This window comes from Meles meles, chromosome 20 (genome assembly GCF_922984935.1).
Source record: "Meles meles chromosome 20, mMelMel3.1 paternal haplotype, whole genome shotgun sequence".
NCBI classification, from domain to species: domain Eukaryota; kingdom Metazoa; phylum Chordata; class Mammalia; order Carnivora; family Mustelidae; genus Meles; species Meles meles.
Window position 1 is genome coordinate 1,665,934 of NC_060085.1, and position 18,142 is coordinate 1,684,075.

An 18,142-nucleotide genomic window follows, 5' to 3' on the forward strand; every position below is an offset into this window, starting at 1 on the left:
CCCGGCTATGATGACCGCAGATGTCCCCAGACACGGGGCAGGACCACTCCCCTGTGCAAGGTCATCAAACCCCCATCTGGAATTGGAATACAGAGAGACGGGCGGTTGATTTGGGAGAGAACCAATGTCTGACCAAAAGGGAGAGAGAGAGAAGAGACAATATGCAGAAACAGATTTCTTTTTCCTCTGGAAACTGAAATGCTGACAAGGCCCATGGAAGGGGGTGGGTGGGGACACATTCTCACATCCAAGAGGCATGGCTGTGGGGCACTGTCGGCCCTGACTCCCAGCTTGTGGCCTCCTCTGTGCCTCAGTTTCCCAAATCTGTGACACAGGGATGATGGGAGCACCTACCCCACGAGTGCTTTCCAGATTAAACAGCAGAAAATCTGGGGGCGCCTGGGGGCTCCGTCGGTGAAGTGTCTGCCTTCAGCTCAGGTCATGATCCCAGGGTCCTGGGATCGAGCCCCGCATCGGGCTCCCTGCTTGTGGGGAGCCTGATCCTCCTTCTCCCTCTCCCTGCAGCGTGCTCTTTCTCTCTCAAATCAATGAATAAAATCCCTTAAAGAAATAAACAGCTGAACATCTGGAAGACGTTTCCGTCAGCACCCAGCGCCATAGCAGCGCACGACTGTGCTCTCACGGGAGCTCCTGCGTCCCTAAGACGTGCAGAGAAGTCACACGCCACCGCTTCTTCATACTCAGAACCTGAGGGGCCGGCTTTGTTGACAAGACCGGGGCCCAGCAAAGCGCTCCCGCAAAGGGCCAGATGGTCAGTACTTTTGGCGTTGGGAGGCAGGTGTTCTCTGTCGTTCTCTATCGACTTGACCTGGCCCCAGGAGACAAACAGGTGTGGCCATGTGCCAATAAAACTTTATTTACAAAAGCAGGAGGCCTGGGTCCGGCCCATAGGCTGCCGCTTGCCACCCCACCCCCCGCACAGAAGAAGGTCTGTTCAGGGCGCCTGGGTGGCTCAGTGGGTTAAGCCGCTGACTTCGGCTCAGGTCATGATCTCAGCGTCCTGGGATCGAGTCCCACATCAGGCTCTCTGCTCGGCAGGGAGCCTGCTTCCCTCTCTCTCTCTCTCTGTCTGCCTCTCTGCCTACTTGTAATCTCTCTCTCACTGTCAAATAAATAAAATCTTAAAAAAAAAAAAAAAAAAAAGAAGAAGGTCTGTTCAATCAGGGCACTATTTCAGCCACGGATACTCAGGGTCCCGCACCACTGCAGACAGAGAGTCCCGATCTCATCCCCAAACTAGACCCTGCGTGGGTCACATGGAGAAGCTCCACGCCGCCGCAGACCGTCACCCAGAAAATGATCTCGGACCGTCCCTCAGCACAGAGCACGCACAGATGCAGAGCTGCCCCTTTTAAGCTCCTAAGAGGGCGGTTGCTTTCCCGTCACCTTGAGAAAAATCCGTCCCCCGACCTGGTCGTAAGTACCTCACTTTCACCCACTGGCTAAGCCTTGGCTGCAAAGGGCACCCGGAATGTCTAGACCTGGTGAGCAAAATCGCCACCGGTAACCGCGCAGGATGCCCCCTCCCCCGGATCGGGACACAGTTCGTGTGCACGGAAGGTCTGAGAAACCGCCACCGCCCAGCGGGGCCTGAGACTTGACACGGGAACGTCACGTGGGGTCCTGGATGAGGTTCTGGGGCAGAAAAAGAGAATTAGGGGGAAAGTCGAGCAATCTGAGGTATGGAGTTCAGTTAATAAGGCCACTGGGTCTCTTATCTGTGACAAATGTCCCGCACCAAGGGAGGACAGCGCCCGCGGGGAACCTGGGTGCGGGCTCCGCGGGAACTCTGCGCTGCCTGCCCCATCGCTCTGGGATCTCAAACTCTTCTAAAATGAAAGTTTACTGAAAGAGAGAACAGAAGTGAGTGACGACGGGCAATTAGCTGCTGCTGCCGGGGACGCTTCGGAGCGTGACTGAGGGCACAGGAACTCCCTGTAACAGCACCTAATAATGACACGATTATATAAAACCTACAGGAGAAAGACGCTCAAAACAGGATATGCTAATCTACAGGGGAAGCGTGCTCTGATGACAGGAACGGGGGCGGCGGAAGACAGGTGGCTGAGCGGTCCCCATCCCCCCGCCCCCCGCCCCCCACCCCACCCCCGCCGCCCCCCCGCCGCCCCAGGGCAGCCACAGCAGAGACACCACGGGGCGGGAGCAAGCCTCTGCAACATCCCGGGCCAACCCGGGCCGCGGGCGGACCCGGCCCCGTGCCACATTCACTCAGGAGGCCTGCTGAGTGTGCACCCAGCGCCCGGGGCCTGGAGGAGGGCAAAGGTTTAAGGATGGAGAATTCTGGAAAATCAGAGGGAGGCTGTAGGCCAAAGAAAGAAAGACAACTAAGAGATCGTGGCATCCTGGTCTTTGCAAGTGACCTTGTTAGACACTTCCCTCTGCACCAGGGTCTCTCCCTTCTTGGGCCCACAGACATTCAGGGCTGGTTCATTCTCCGCGGGGGCGTCCCAGGTGCTGTGGGGGCCGAGCAGCAGCCCCGGCCCTACCCCCTCCACGCCAGGAGCACCCCCAGTCGGGATGACCACAGACGTCCCCAGACATCACCCGGCATCCCCTATCAGCAGAATCACCCCAGAGGAGAACTACCATCCTACAATACCCAACAACCTACACACAACCCATAAGGAGTGTAATTATCCCCGCTCTACAGATGGGGAAACTGAGGCTCGGAGAGGCGATGAAACCTGCCTGAGAAGAAGAAAGGGACAGTCATATGTCCAATACCACTTTTAATAAGGAGGGCTCTCTGGGTTGGGAAGGAGGCAATGCTGCTCTATCATGGACGGGAGGCCAAGTCCGGCCCACCACTTGCTCTGTCAATAAAGTTTTCTTCAAACACAGCCATGTCCATTCACTTATACACCATCTGTGGCACACCTGTTCCTACAAAGGCAGAACCCGGTAACTGCAAGCAAGACCGCTGGCCTGCAAAGCTGGAAATACCTACCCTCGGGTCCCAAGAAGTCTGCAGACACGGAGAGATCCTACCTCACCGCTTCAAGGCCCTGCACGGCTTCCTTTGCAGACTGTGAGTCTCCTTGCACAGGGAATGCTCTGCGGAAGGAACGCACACAACACAGGCAGCCTCCCAGGAAGTGGAGCAAACCTGGCCTGCTTCTGCTTGGTTCTGGCCCAGGGGGCCTGCCCCGTGCTCCCCCCGGAGGCCAGAAGAGAGGGCCTGCCCCTCCCGATCCACCTTCCCGGGAGCGCGAGTCATCGCAGGTGTGCGGGGACTGTCGGGTGAGTGAGGCCGCGCTGTGTGGGCGGTGCGGGCACTTCGCCCCTGCTGTCACGCGGGACGCCAGGGAGGCTTCTGCTCTGAGCCCTGCTGCTCGCCTAACTCTGCAGGTCAGCCCTGCGGCCGCCAGAGGGTAAAACGTGCTGAGTGAGGATAAGCTCATCTTCCTGGAGCTCCAGCTGCCTCAGCACGGCTCTGCGTCCCAGGGCTGAGACCCACTGAATGTTCTGGAATCTGAAGGTCACCTTGCTCCACGCTTGCCCCGCTCCAGCACTGTGGGCAGTGAGGGCAGGTCACTCTCGGGGGTGGGCGCTCTGGAGGGCTGGGCGCCGTCCCTGCCCCACCCACTCAACGCCAGGACCACTGCAGCCGTGACCATGAAAAATGTCCCCGGAGTCCACTGCTTGGTCTCTGAAAGTCAAGTCACGGACGCACTGGACCCGACTCCAGCCGACACTCGGAGGCTGAGTGAACCAGGGGGGCTCGGGGGGCAGCAAACCGGTGCAGCAGCCCCGAGACCGCAAAACGGTGCCGCCCAGCAAGTGCTGCCCGTGGTCTCTGGGACTCCGTCTGTGTCCTAAAGCTCGTGTCCCTCCTGATCCGAGCCTCGCCGACTGTATCCATTTCTGGGGGGGGGGGCACATAACAAACCACCACAGACCAGGCGGCTTAAAACCGCAAGGACCTCTTCTCTCCCACCTCTGGAGCCGGAAGTCCGAGACCCAGGCGTGGTCGACCCTGAAGCCCGAGGCCACCTCTCCGTCTGCCCCAGATGCCAGCAGCTTTGAGCCCCACAGGGCCAGCTGCGGCCAGCCGTGTCATTCACACAGACCACAAAGCGCTCCCAGGTGCCTTTCCCTCCCCTGCATTCCACCACGCATTTCTGATGTACAGCTGCCTCCCGCGGGGCTGTGTGTGGGAGTGAGCTGTCACGGGGACGTCCCCCCCCAAGGGAGGAGGGCCACGGCGGGGGTGGGGGGTGGAGGGTGCCATGCTCCAGCAGCTCATCCTGGGGTCACACGTGTGAGACGGGCCCCGGGGCAGGCAGGTGGTCACAATGTGGGGTCCTGCAGGGAGGATACCTGGTTCGCTGTCACCACGTGGGAAGCGGCCTGATGTCATCAGCTCTTCCAAGTGCCCTGAAGAGCTGGGAGGTCTTTCATTACAAAATCTCCTGATTTTTAAATGTTGGCAGTAATCCAAAGTGTCAAGCCCCTGGGGTCTGGCTCAGACAGAGGATCGAGGTCAATACCATGGTCGTCGGCACGAGCCACTCTGGGTTTGTACAAAACCACAACCCGAGTCGGACTGCGAGTGAACACCAGACAGACGCAGATCTAGGACACTCTGCAAAGCTCCTGACCTGTCCTCTGCATGACCGGCCAGGCTTCAAAGACAAGGAAAGTCAGAGAAACTGTCTCAGCCCCAAAGGGCCTAAGAAAATGTGACAACTAAATGTCATGTGGGGTCCTGGGGCAGAAAGGGGACATTTTCCGGGAGATGGGAAATAATAAGGAAATCTGGGGCGTCTGGGTGGCTCAGTGGGTTAAAGCCTCTGCCTTCGGCTCGGGTCATGATTCCCACGATCCTGGGATCGAGCCCCGCATCGGGCTCTCTGCTCCGCAGGGAGCCTGCTTCCTCCTCTCTCTCTCTGCCTGTCTCTCTGCCTACTTGTGATCTCTGTCTGTCAAATAAATAAATAAAAATCTTAAAAAAAAAAAAAGAATCTCAAAAAAAAAAAAAAGAATAAGGAAATCTGAGTATGGACTTTGGTTAATCACAATGTATTGATACTGGTTCAATACTTGCGCCAAATGCACCGCACGGGCGTACGATGCTAATATCAGGGGACCCTGGGTGTGGGCTACATGGGAACTCTGTGTTATTTTTGCAACTTTTCTGTAAGTTCAAAGCTACACCAGGGAAGTTGATTTTAAAAAAAGGTTTGCAAAGTGCAAACTAGGTGTGTTGCTGTAACACACGGCAGAAAGTTCACGATTGCCTTATAACTCGCTGTCAAAGGCTCAACGTGTCTTCCAAACTCTATAGACTTGTCCTCAGAAAGTGCTGGAATGGTCAAGCTCCCAGGCGTGAGGACAGGCTTTAGTCTGTGAACCAGCAGACCCAAGTAGGAGAGCAAAGGCAAAAATGGTTGGAAGGCGGGGAGCTCTTGGGGTACATGAGACCAGCTCTTCATGGCACAGAGGGGCACCAAGATCCCGGCCCCCAGCAGCCTCCCAGCCACGGAGGGCCTCGAAACTGCATCGGTGGGCACCACGCCCGAGTGGTAACAGTGACCGCAGCTGCCCTCTGAGCCGGAGCCCTGGGGATCTTGATGTCACTTCACCCTCACACCAATAAGGCTGCAAGGTCTGGAGCGACTCTTTTTCTAGTTCGTTTAGGGAAATGCTGTTTGTTCGCGGGTTTTCTTTTAAGCTAAACAAAACACAAACTGTTGCCAAACACCAGTAACACGCAAAGGAAGAATTCAAACTCAGGTTCACCCTAACGTTCACAAAGGGAGGGTCTGGCGCGACCCAATGGGTCCCCCTTGGAGACACTGGAGTGCTCGAGGCAGGGATGCTGCTCGACCTCCACAGAGCCCGGATGGCCCACAAACGATGACTCAGCCCCAACGTCCCCAGTGCCGAAGGGGTGAGCCCCTGATGGACAGGGAAGGAGTACTGCTCGTCAGACACCCAGACCTATACGTGCTAACTCTGTAAGAGACCCAAGACACTGGTGGGAACCAAGCACTGTAGACCAGTGCATCAGCCAGCACAAGCCATCTGAGCTACATCTTCTTGAAAACATACATTTGTACATGTACTCGGATATGCAAAGGGGAAAATATTCTAGAAGAAAACACCAGAACTGTTAGTAGTTAAATGGTGAGTAGGACTGAGGGGTGGGAGGTTTATTCTTTGTTTTATGCCCTTACCTATAATTTGAAATTTTATTTACCATGAGCATAATTGATAATTCAATAATTACTTCTACTAACGGGGGATTTGATTACATTAATTATCTAGACCAAGAGGTCAATAGTGCCTAGGTCAAGAAACCCAGATGCGTGGAAAATATAATTTAAAGAAACTACCACTGAAGAAGTGATATGTTAAAGATTACTTCCCCAGAGAAAGGAGAAACCCGAGAAAGCCTCATGATAAGGAGGAAAAACAAAGGCAACCATCAACGCAGACCAATACGTAAGACAGGAAAAGCTAGAGCTGGGGATGGGAGATGGCACCCAAGCTATGAAACCAAACAAACTGGCAGCTATGGACTCCCCACAGGAAACATGAGGACAGATTTCCATTCAAGTGCACAGCAACCCACGTTTTCAAGTCTGTTCCAGGGGCGCCTGGGGGGGCTCAGGTCATGATTCTGGGCTCTTGGGATCAAGCCTCATGTTGGGCTCCCCGCTCAGCAGGGAGTCTGCTTCTTCCTCCCCCTGCTTCTGTGTCCTCTCTCCCTCTCTATCAAATAAATAAAATCTTAAATAAAATAAAGTCTGTTCCATGGGGGTCTCTGGGTGGCTCAGTCAGTAGAACATGTGACTCTTGATCTCAGGGTCATGAATTCAAGCCCCATGTTGGGTGTAGAGGTTACTTAAAAATAAAACCTTAAAAAAGGGGATAGGAGGGTGCCTGGGTGGCTCAGTGGGTTAAGCTTCTGCCTTTGGCTCAGGTCATGATCTCAGGGTCCCGGGATCGAGTCCCACATCGGGCTCTCTGCTTGGCGGGGAGCCTGCTTCCCCCTCACTCTCTCTGCCTGCCTCTCTGCCTACTTGTGATTTCTGTCTGTCAAATAAATAAATAAAATCTTAAAAAAAAAAAAAAAAAAAAAGACTGTCCCATGGAAATCAAGTCCATGTGGACACTGAGTCTTTGTGAAGCCCCGGAAGCCGCTTCCCAGGAGGCGGTCGGTGAGCAGGCAGTCCCACCTGCCACCACACAAAAGAGCCAAGTGCCCCCCAAAAAGCCAGCACCACACAAGACACCTTCACACATAACTTAATGCGTACTGGCTTCAAACTTTCTAGAAAAGCAAACTTGAAGCTTTTAACTCTGAGCTTTTGGCCTCAGTAAGTAGCTTCTTAATTATTTAAAAAAAAAAAAAGGAATTTTTTCTCTGCTACTTTTATTTTACATTCTATCATAGGCCTTTTCTTTTCTTCCCTTTTTAAAAAAGCTTTTATTTATTTATTTGAGAGATAAAGAGCAAGAAAGCGGGAGAGAGAGAGCACGAGCGGGGAGGAGGAGCAGAGGGAGAGGGGAATCAGGCTCCCCATGGAGCAGGCTGCAGGGAGCTCAATCCCAAGCCCCAGGATCATGACGGGAGTTAAGGTCCGACACCCAAATGACTAAGCCACCCACAGGACCCAATCACTGCCATTTCCTAAGTGTTCTTTAAAAACAGGGGTTTTTTAATGACTGTCCTATATTTACATCGAGTTAGTATCATTTACTGATGAACCAAGCTCCTTACTATTTGGGCATTTACACTGTTCCCAATTTCTGCTTTACAAGTAACGCTAAAGGGAACCTCGTCATGCCCATCTCTAATTACTTTCTTAGTCTACATTTCTAGAGAGGGCATTATGGGATCAGAGAGCATTAGGTATTTTTAAGGTTCTTGAAAATACGCTACTAAGTTATCGTGACAGAGACAACTCCGTGTTTATACCGTCCTCCTGTCCACGCCCTCGTCAATGCTGGTATTATTTTGTATTACTGCTCACCTATAGTAAAGGTGAAAAATAAAATCTTAACTGTATTTTTCAATAAACTTTTTTACTTTGGAACGTGTTCAGATTTGCAGGGAGTTGTCAAGACTGTGCAGATGGTTCCTGCGTCCCTCACCAGCTTCCCTCAATGCCAACGACGCGTACAACAAAGGCGCGCGTGTGACAATCAGGACCACAGCTCCGCCGCGTTACTATCAACCAGCCCACGGCTCATTCAGGTCTCAGGAGCTTTTCCACTAATGGCCCTTATCTGTTCTAGAAGCCCACCTAGGATACCATACTGTATTTATCAGACTTTCTATACATAGTCCCTAATCCTTAGAACACGTCTATAACGTAAGGTTTAACATCTCCATGTTGCTGACAAGATGAGGGCTCAGAGAGGTTAAGTGACTTGTCAAAGTCACACAGCTGGTGAGCAGCATGCCCCGATGCAGGCCACACCTGAGAGACTCCAGATCCAGGAATACCGCAAGCATGTTCCCTCTCCCTCACTCCGTCCTCACCTCCTTCGTGCGCAAAGGCTGGTCTCTAATTCCCCACTAACAAACGAGGTGATCCCAGCAAAGGGATAGAAGACGAGTAACTAACCCAAAGACAGAATTAAGTCACTAGCTCTTCCCTTCAAACAGCCACCCTGGGAAACTATTTCAAAGCGATATGCCATGTCACGACATTCTGGAAGCATCCTCGGAAATCACCCCCGGAGAGAGCGAAAACCTCGTACCTGGGAAATACGGTCCCACAACTTAGCAGTGACATCTCCCACTCAACCCAAATCAGCCTGTTCCTGCCGGGCCGACCTCACTCACCCCTGAGCGACCGCCGGCTGGGCGGAAGGCTCTCCGGCGGTCTCCCAGTGACCCCCCCCAGCAGCCAAAAAAACGTAGAGTGGCCTCCAAGGAGCAGCCAACGAGAAACGTCACCGTGTCAGCAGCCCCATGCGTGGGCTTGGAGGCAGAGCCTGTCCCTGCTGAGACAAGTCCACGGCCCAGGCCGACAGTCTGACTGTGGCCTGAGAGACCCTGAACGGGAGAACCAGCTCCGCTGCACTGGGATCCCTGACCCACGGAAACGGGGACACAGTAAACACCGCCGGCCGCTAAGCCTGTAGTGACTTCTCACACAGCAACAGCAGACACATACAGGCTGCCTGCCAGATTCAGGTCCTCCCTCCAAAGATAAAAACGCGGGGGCGCCTGGGTGGCTCTGTCGGTTGGGTGTCCAACCCGTGATTGTGGCTCCCGTCACGATCTCGCGGGTGGCGGGGCTGAGCTCCAAGTCAGGCTCCACGCTCAGTGGGGCCTCCGCTTGACGTTCTCGCCCTCTGCCCCTCCTCCTGCCAGCCACGCAGGCGCACACCCCGTCTCTAAAATAAAACCTTCGGGGGGAAAAAAGGACAAGAGTCTGAAATTTATCCGAAACCTACAAATTTGTGTATCTGCAAGCGGAGGGCAGAGCAGCCCACTCTCGGAAGCGCTCGCAGCAGCAGCATGCTAGAACTACAAATTCTCCCAAGGTGGGGGTCGCGCGGACACCTGCTTCGATGGGAAATCTGGGGGTGGTGAGGGACACAGATTTCCTCAGCTGATGCTCCTAACCCGGAGTTTTGCGCTCAGTGGCCCCTACTCCATCAGGCGGTTTTTGCACATTACGGAGTCTGAAAGCCGTTCTGTTGTATCCCACCAGAAAGAAAAACCGATTCAGGAAATAACACTATACATTATATATATCGTACTACTTTCCTTAAAACGGAACTGCTGTAACGCCTCCCCCTCCGGCGGAGACCAGAATAGACAAAAATCCAGATTTTGACACACTTGGGATTGGTAAATGTTTTAACACATGGGCAAGGCGATGGGGTTGCAAACTGCTTTATATTCTTCAAACGTATTTCCAACTGTGCCAACCACCCTAACAGTTGGATGTGTTCGTAAATGAACCAAAACAGATCACATTCTCGGGAAAAGATGCACTGTGGAAGCTAAAGGTTCTCTCTGCTCCGGGGGCGGGGGGGGGGGGGGCTGCAATTAAACCCCTGAGCCGTCACAGAAAACGGAGTGTGGCTCAGGGACCCCGAGGAAGGGAGGGATATGCCACGGTCAGCGCTGCCCAGTGAAAATCGGTAACTGAAAAGACCAGGAAATGCTGGCCGGCAAGGAGGAGGAGGAGGAGGAGGAGAGGTTGCTCAGAGGTGAAGAAGTGGAGAGCATTACGTCCCAGACTAGGCTGCTCAGAGACCAGAAAACACAGAGTGCGTGGCCCCACTCCCGAGGACACCGCTGAAGGACAGCTGTGACCTGAATGGGTTCCGGTGCGGGTCTCGATGCGTATAGAACCTCTGGAAAAGCGTTTCCCCAGGGTCCTACAGGGCATGAGACAAACAGGGAAAACACTATTCCTTGCACACAGCTCTCAGTGGCAGAAGTGGGACAATTCTGCCCCCAGGGGACATTAGGCCGCGTCCGGGACGTCTGCGGTTGTCACGATGCGACGCTCCTGGCATCGAAGGGGAGGGACCAGGGACGCTGCTGGGCTCACCCAGTGCCCAGGACACCCCCTCAGAGTGACCTGATTCAGCAGTGCGGGGAGAGGGAGGGGGTGCCGCTGCTCGGCCTGGCCCTCAGGTCTAAAGGGACCCCTTCATCTTTATTACAGCGCCAAATCTGTGTCATGGCCACGGCGGGAAAACCGGCGCTTAATTACATTGCATGGGCGCTACGCGGAGCTTCCCTAGGGATCGGCGGGAGGATCACCTGGAGACGGGGCGCGCCTGTGCGGCTCCGAGCAGTCTAGGCCCAGCTGCGAGCCCCGCGGGTCCCTCTGTCAACTGCACAGCCCACGGCAGCCCCGAATCTCAAACACGTTTCCTCTGGCTTTGATCCCTTTGCAAACAACCAGGGGCGGCCCTGCCCCCAGGAGACACCAGGTGCGGCTCCCAGCACAGCCGGGCGTCGAGTGGGCGGGGCTACCGGCATCGAGCGGGCGGGGCTACCGGCATCGAGTGGGCGGGGCTACCGGCGTCGAGCGGGCGGGGCTACCGGCGTTGAGTGGGCGGGGCTAGGCACGCTGCTCAGCCCGAGACCCCCCAGGGTCAGCAGTGCAGCGGGGAGACCCTGGCCCCGGGCAGCGCATCTGGAGAAGGACCGGGCGGAGGGCCGGAGTGCAGAGAGGGGACCCCACCTGCAAGGTTACCGCGCCGCCGCAAACCCCGCAGAGCCGGGGGGCGCACACTGCGGCGCTCGCAGCCATCTCGTCTCATCGCCACCGTGGGCAGCGGTGTTCTCACTCTCCCATTTGCAGGCGAGGAATCGCGGAGCGAGAGCCCCCAGGAAGCTGGCGAGGGCTTGGGAGTTGGTTGGGTTTTTCTTCGATGCTGCAGTCCCTGTGTCCTCGTCCTATGACCCACGGCAGGCCGTGCACCTGCTTTCCGACCCGGGGCGTGGGGGACGAGGGCACGCATCTGGAAGGTGTGAGGCAGGGTTTGTCGCCCCAGTACGGTGGGTACTCGGGGCCAGATCGTCCTCTGGGAGGGGGCCGTCCCGGTTTAAGGGTTAGATCGACAACCTCAGTGGCCATAAGGGCGTCCGGCATGGAGGGGGAACTCGATGAATGCTTCAGCTCTTTTTAATTTTTCTGGGGGCTGGGGGCGTAAGGGACCCCAGCATGGAGTTAGCCCCGCTGGGTTAGCCCCGAGCCCCGCAAAGTGTCCGTGGGGAGGGACAGCCCGGGGGCCTGCTCCGGGAGCAAGGGCGGAGACAGGACGCCACCCGCCACAGAACCAAGTGTGGCCTGCTGGTGCCACTGTCCACAAACCATCTCCAGGACACCACGACCTCCCCTGTCGCATCCAGAATTCCTAATCTCGGCCTCCAGCATCTGACCGCCAGGGCCTCTGTGAGGGTGCTGGTGGCAGGGTCAGCAGCCTTTGGAAAACAGTGAGCCTGGGATCCAGTCCCTTGTGTGGGGCTCTGCGTGGAGAGGCGTGGTGGCTGCGGGTTACCCCAACGTGGTCACAACAAAACGCACATGCGCGCTGGATGTGGGGCACCAGAGGGCCGGGCCCTAGAGGGGGCTGCCGTGGCCGTGCGTGTCTCAGCCACGCACCATCCCCTGCTGGGCTCAGGCACGGAGGCGGAACCGTGATAATGGAGAAACCACGAAACGCACCCACTCGGGCATGGCACGGCCTCCGGCAACCTGCCACGCTCGGCATACCCCTGATCACCTGTCGTGCAGAAGCGAGACCAACTCCTTCCTCTGCTCCCACGAGAGCCCTGACCTGGGTTGGGGGGTGGAGGATGAAATGCCCGTGCCTCAGTTTCCCCTTCTGCAACACAGAGAGAGAGGAATCCAGCCTGGCAGGGGCCACGGCAGCAAGTAGCTCCCTCCGCACTTACCCTCTGACGCCACCTTGTTCCGTGGGGGCTCACTGCTCGGAGCCTCCGCTCCCAGAGTGGCCTCTGCCGTCAGGTCCACACCCGCCACAACAGAATCCCAATCCCGTATCTGGCCTGGGGGTACCCAGCCTCGGCCACACCTTCTTCAACAACCAGGGACCAGTGGCATCCCAAGACAGTCTGTCTGGTTCCCAAATGAGTCCGGCCACTGTGGCTTCTGCCCCCTGGCCACCAGGAACAGGCCTGATGCCTGCCGCGCGGTTGTTAGTATCAAAGAAGCGTAGTCACGATGTGAACAGAACGGCGACCACCACACCCACCCAGCCCTGCAGACGATCCTGGGGGTGACTCCTTTGTGCCTGCGTGGAATCAGAAACAGAGAGATTCCAATCACACCAGGACAGAGTCACCCAGGGCCAACAGCGACGCCAACCCCGAAGCCTCAGGATGCCATAATGCCCTCCACAGTCCAGAAGGTTCCAGAAAGTCCCATAATTCCCAGACTTTCACCTCTTCCTCAGCGGGGCCACACCTCAACCTTACTCACCGCCTTCTCCCAGAGACCTGAGAGCACCTTCCTGCCCTCCCCACCCAAGCTGCACGCGTGGCTGCTTTAGGCCCAGGGCTGACAAGACCAAAGTCAAGGGTGTGATAGCTCAGCAGCCCCAGGCGCGGAGGAATTCACGTCCTTGTGCCAGACTCACCAGGAACTTGAAATGAGAATGTGTCTGGGCTCACAGCTCCACCGTGCTTGACCTAAGGCGGAGGGAGGGGAGGGGCTCTCAGAAGAACACAGCCCCCGGCCCCACGAGCCCCTTCCTGTCCGTGGAGGAGCCTGGTCTGGACGTGTCACACGCGTGGACTCTCACCCCGTGTGGCCTTCTGTGTCTGGTCCCCTCCCTGCGCGTCGTGGGCTCAGGGTCCATCCCTAGGGTGCCTTGCTCCTGCTTGTGGCCGGGGGATGCTCCCATGTGTGGGGGACCCACTGTGTGGGTCCCTTTATGTGTCAATGCACCCTTGGGTTGTTTCCACTCGGAGGCTGTTGTGAGTCCGGCTGCTATGAGCGTAGTGGGCTGGCTCTGGTGTGGATACAGGTTCCCATTTCTCTTGGGTGGACACCCAGAGTGGAATCACTGGGTCAGATGGACGCCCCACGTTTAACTTGTCTCAGGAACCACCCAAACGTCTTCTAGAGCAGCCGCCCCCTCATGCTCCCCCAGCCCTGTGGGGGCCCCAAGTTCTCCCCGTCCTTGACAACGCTTGCTGGTACCCGTCTGTTGGATTCTGGCCGTCCTGGTGGGGTGACGAGCTGTTTCGCTGTGGTTCTGATTTGCATTTCCCTGAGAGCTAAACCACAGTGAGCACTTTTCATGCGAGACCAGTAATTTTTAAATCTGTTTACAATGTTTATTCTAAGTAGGCTCCATGCCCAATGTGGGGCTTGAACTCAAGATCCTGAGATCAAGAGGTGGCCGAACACCGAGATGACCAATTATTTTTGCTACCAGGAACCCGGTACCCGGGAGCCGGCTCCACACTAGAGGAAAGTGTGGCGGTCCATCCCCGAGACCCAAAAATCCTACTCAAGATGCAGGCGGGGGAATCAGGAAGAGCTACGGAGTGGGGGAGCTCTGGGGCTGGGGTCCCCCATTCTGAACCTCGGCATACTCCTCAGAAGACAGGACCCCAGACGGGCACCTTGGGGAGTTGCGCTGGGGGTCAGTGCAGCCCAGGACGGAAACGGCCGCATACAGCGGGGAGTGAGACAAGAGCAGCCAACAAGTCACCTTGACCTGGAGCAGGAGAAGGGGGGAGGGAGGGAGGGCGCGAGACGCCAAGCAACAAAATGGAAGCGTGGTGTAAAGGACACGGGGCCGGGCCCCCTGGTGACTGCGGACAGGGGTGGCTGGGAGTCCAGCAGGCTCCGAGTGTCGGGCACTGGTAGGTGAGAGCAGGGGCAAGGCAGAGAGGCAGCCCCACGAGGGGCAGGGACGGAGCGTGCCTGCGCAGGGGGCATTCCAGGCCAGGGAACCGGGGGCGAGACCCCGGGGGCGCCAGGGAGAAAATTCAGCCATGAGAAGCCTGCCCCGGACAGGCTGGCGCGGGGACCTGCCAACCGAGGCTCCGAGGCAGAAACGAGGAAGGGGGAGGGGAGCCGCTGAATGGAACCAGCCAGACGAACTGGAATCCTGCCCCAGGGCTGAGCGGTGAGAGGAGCCGGGAAGGGACAGAAGAAGCCCCAGCAGGCAGAGAAGCCCCAGCGACAAGCTTCCTAACAGTGACCGCCCGGGACGCCGCTCCCGCGCACCGCAGCAGCTGGGTCTGTCCACACAGAAGCCTGAACACACGTTCACGGCATCACACTCGCAGCAGCAGACGCAAGCCCAGGACAGACAACGCGATGTGTGCAGACAACGGAATGCCACTCGGCCAGAAGATCTGAACGTGGACCGACCCCGAGGCCACGACGCTCAGGGACGGCCCAGACACAGAAGCCCACGCGACGCGCGGTTCTGCGGGTCTGCACAAGCACCTCCACGGACGGGATGGAAGGTTCTGGAGACGGAGGGTGGGGCTGGCTGCAGACGGGGGTGCGTGTGCTTCATGCCGCTGAGCCCTGCGCTCAGAGACGGTTAAGGGGCCGCGTGGCTGGCTCCGCCGGTGAAGTGTCCCGCTGCTGCTTTCAGCTCAAGTCATGATCTCAGGGCTGTGGGATTGAGTCCTGTGTCAGGCTCCTGGGAGGGTGGGGGGGGGTGTCTGCTTGAGTTTCCCTCCCTCTGCCCCTTCTCCTGCCCTCAGCTCACGGGCTTTCTCTCTAACATAAGTAAATAAATATTTTGTTAAAAAGAGAGAAAGAAATGGTTAAGATGGTGAATTCGACGTTATGGGTAATTCGGGTAAAAATGGGTGCGGGGTAGCGCCTGGGTGGCTCAGTGGGTTAAAGCCGCTGCCTTCGGCTCAGGTCATGATCCCGGGGTCCTGGGATCGAGCCCCGCATCGGGCTCTCTGCTCAGCAGGGAACCTGCTTCCTCCTCTCTCTCTCTGCCTACCTGTGCTCAGCAGGGAACCTGCTTCCCCCTCTCTCTCTCTGCCTGCCTCTCTGCCTACCTGTGGTCTCTGTCTGTCAAATAAGTAAATAAATTCTTTGAAAACAAACAAAAAGAGATCCTAAAAAAAAGAAAGAAAGAAATGGGTGCGGGGAGTGAGGTGGGAGTCTGGAGCTGCACTGAGCACAGGCGGACGGAGAAGTAAATGGGGACGATGTCTGGTGTGTGACGGATGCTCCACAGCGGACAGGTCCCCTCCCCCTGGAGGCAGGGGACACGGCAGGGGACGGTCACACCCCCAGCACCTGGCACCGTCCTGTGGTCGGTGGCTGAGCATCACGGGGCCGCTGAGCCAAAGGCCTCGGTGCAGCCGGGCAGCTCACTGCCCCGGGCGGCTGCACGGGTGGCTGGAACGAACCCCGTCCTTCCTGCGGGGTGGCTCCCCCCGCCACTGCCCAGCTCCACTTTCAAAGGACGCCCGAACACCTCCCCACAAAAGAGCCTGCTTTCCAGCAATCCTTGGCTTCCCCAGAAGCCGCATCAACGTGGTGAATGAGACCCACGGTGTCCCTTTGGGCGTGGGCTGGCCGGCTGGGAAGGTGGGAGCACCAGGCCCACAAGGCGGTTTCTGGCCTTGGGCCGCATGGGTCCCAACTCTGCCCCAGGTCTAAAGCTCCCCTTCCTTTTACTAAAACGGGGCACTCGTGCGGAGCTGTGACAAACGCTCAGGGCCGGCTTACGCCTGTCTCAGTCACAGGCAGTGGGACCCAATGCACGGGTCTGGGGCAGGTGGGACTCACGAGTCTCAGATCGAAGGGGGGGGCTCCCCCCAGTTCCCTGCAGTGTCCGTGGCCACAGCACGTGAGACGATGATTTCTGACTCCCCCAGATGATCTCCGACACAGCCTGCGGTGGGTGCGGGAGGGCCCCGGAGACACTTTACGCCAGGCGGTGAGGACGGCCAGCACAGACGGCAGGACAGGACAGGGAACCCAGGATGGGACAGTGAGGTGTCCCGGGCACCGGGCTTCCCTCAGCACAAGGCAGGGAGGGTGAAGGACGTGCATCCAGGCCTCTGAGCACCTGGCAGGTGGGCAGACACGACCTGTGACTGGCGGCCAAGGTCAACACCGTCAGTGATGTTCTGCGGGCATCAGGGACCACTGGTGTGATGTGCCGAGAGGGGTCCTCACCACTGTGCGCTCCCCCCAAAACCCATAACCCTGGTCTGATCACGGGGACACATCAGACAAACCCAGACTGGGGGTCGCCCTGCAAAATTCCTAACCAGGTGTCCTCAAGACTGTCCGGCATGAAAGGCAAGGAAGGTCAGAGAGGCTGTCTCAGCCCCGAGGCCCGAGTGCCGCGTCGGGTCCTAGGGCAGAGAAGGACGTGAGAGGGAATGCGGAGAAATCCGGACAAAGCGTGGGCTTCGGCTAATAGCAACGTGCACAGGTTAACTCGCGGGGGCAGCGCAGGTGCCGGGGGAAGACAGGACGCTAGCTAGCACAGCGGTCTGAGGGGCACGTGGGAACTCTCCGCACCGCCTTCGCAACTTTCCTGACACCTAAAATTAGCCCAGAGTCAAAATGTTATCGGAGGAAAAAAACAAGTCTCAGAACTCAGCGTATGGCCTTTCTCAGAGGCTCCCTCGGACACTCGCCTGCCCACTTCTCGGGAAGGGACTGGGATGAGAGGGGCGGGGACCGGGCAAGGCTGGGGCCAAGGTCCCCTGTCCTCCTGAGCCCCAAACCCACAGACAGTGGTCAGAGGCCTGTGAAGGCTGTGGGCTCGACTTTGTTTCCTTTACACAGAGCTGAGGAGCCCCTGGAACCCTTCCGTGAGACACAGAGACAGAGACCGAGAGAAGACGGGGCGCCAATCTGTCCCTCAAACAACAGGGAACGTCTGGCCACCCACAAAGCCCCCCAGCCCCATTTCCTCCCAGCGGCCTCTCGCTGCCAGCGGAAACACCCTGCTTTCCCAGAGCAGCAAGAGACAAAGGGAAAGAAAACAAAACAAAACAAACCTCCGTCTCTCCCCCTGGCCTCGAATACTTAAAGCTCAGCCTACCTGAAGAAGGAACGCTGGTCAGTGTCCAGCCTGAAGGCCCAGGCGTGTCTGAGTTCGGAGGGCGTGGAACAGAGACCGTCCTCGGCTCCAGATGACGAAATTCACTGTGACCGGCTGGGTGTTCAAGCCTGGCTCCGGGCAAACTGTCACTCCTGGACATCGTTCTAAAACAACCGCCCCCTGCCTGACGTCAGAACGGTCCGTCTGAATGCGTGTCTGGAAGACCACCGCTTTGCTGCGCTGCCGTTTCACGCACTCGATACGCTTTTTCGGTTTATAGCGAAAAGCCCTGAGCACGAGACATCTATACGCAGCCTTACGCTCGCGCGTCTTTAAGCAACGCGATAATAAACATAACCGGCGCTTTCAAATGGGTTCTATTTGGAGCTCTCGGACGCCATGGTTCATCCAATCTCAGAGACCGTTATTTCTAAGATTGGCTGTCATGTCTCGTGACGCTAAAGAAAATAAATAATCAGTCTCACTAAGTCTGGCACGCCGTGATGGGGGAAAAAAATCACCCTACGCGTCTGTCCCCAAATCATTAACCTCTGCGCAACCAGGAGGCTGTGGGGTACGCGCTCCCAGCAAG

The 18,142-nt window shown here is 57.0% G+C and overlaps 1 protein-coding gene across 2 annotated transcripts in view; it reads right to left on the minus strand.

Annotated features, from left to right (window-relative positions):
• The window catches only part of GNG7 (G protein subunit gamma 7), a 112,822-nt gene that overhangs the window by 87,336 nt on the left and 7,344 nt on the right, over positions 1-18,142 (minus strand). The window contains exon 1 of one of the 2 annotated variants that reach the window (XM_045990466.1): positions 17,551-17,682. The exons of the other annotated variant lie outside the window; for it this stretch is intronic. The gene's annotated coding sequence lies outside the window, so the exon portion shown is untranslated. Of the gene's footprint in view, positions 1-17,550; positions 17,683-18,142 lie in introns of those variants that run through there. 2 annotated transcript variants of the gene reach the window in all.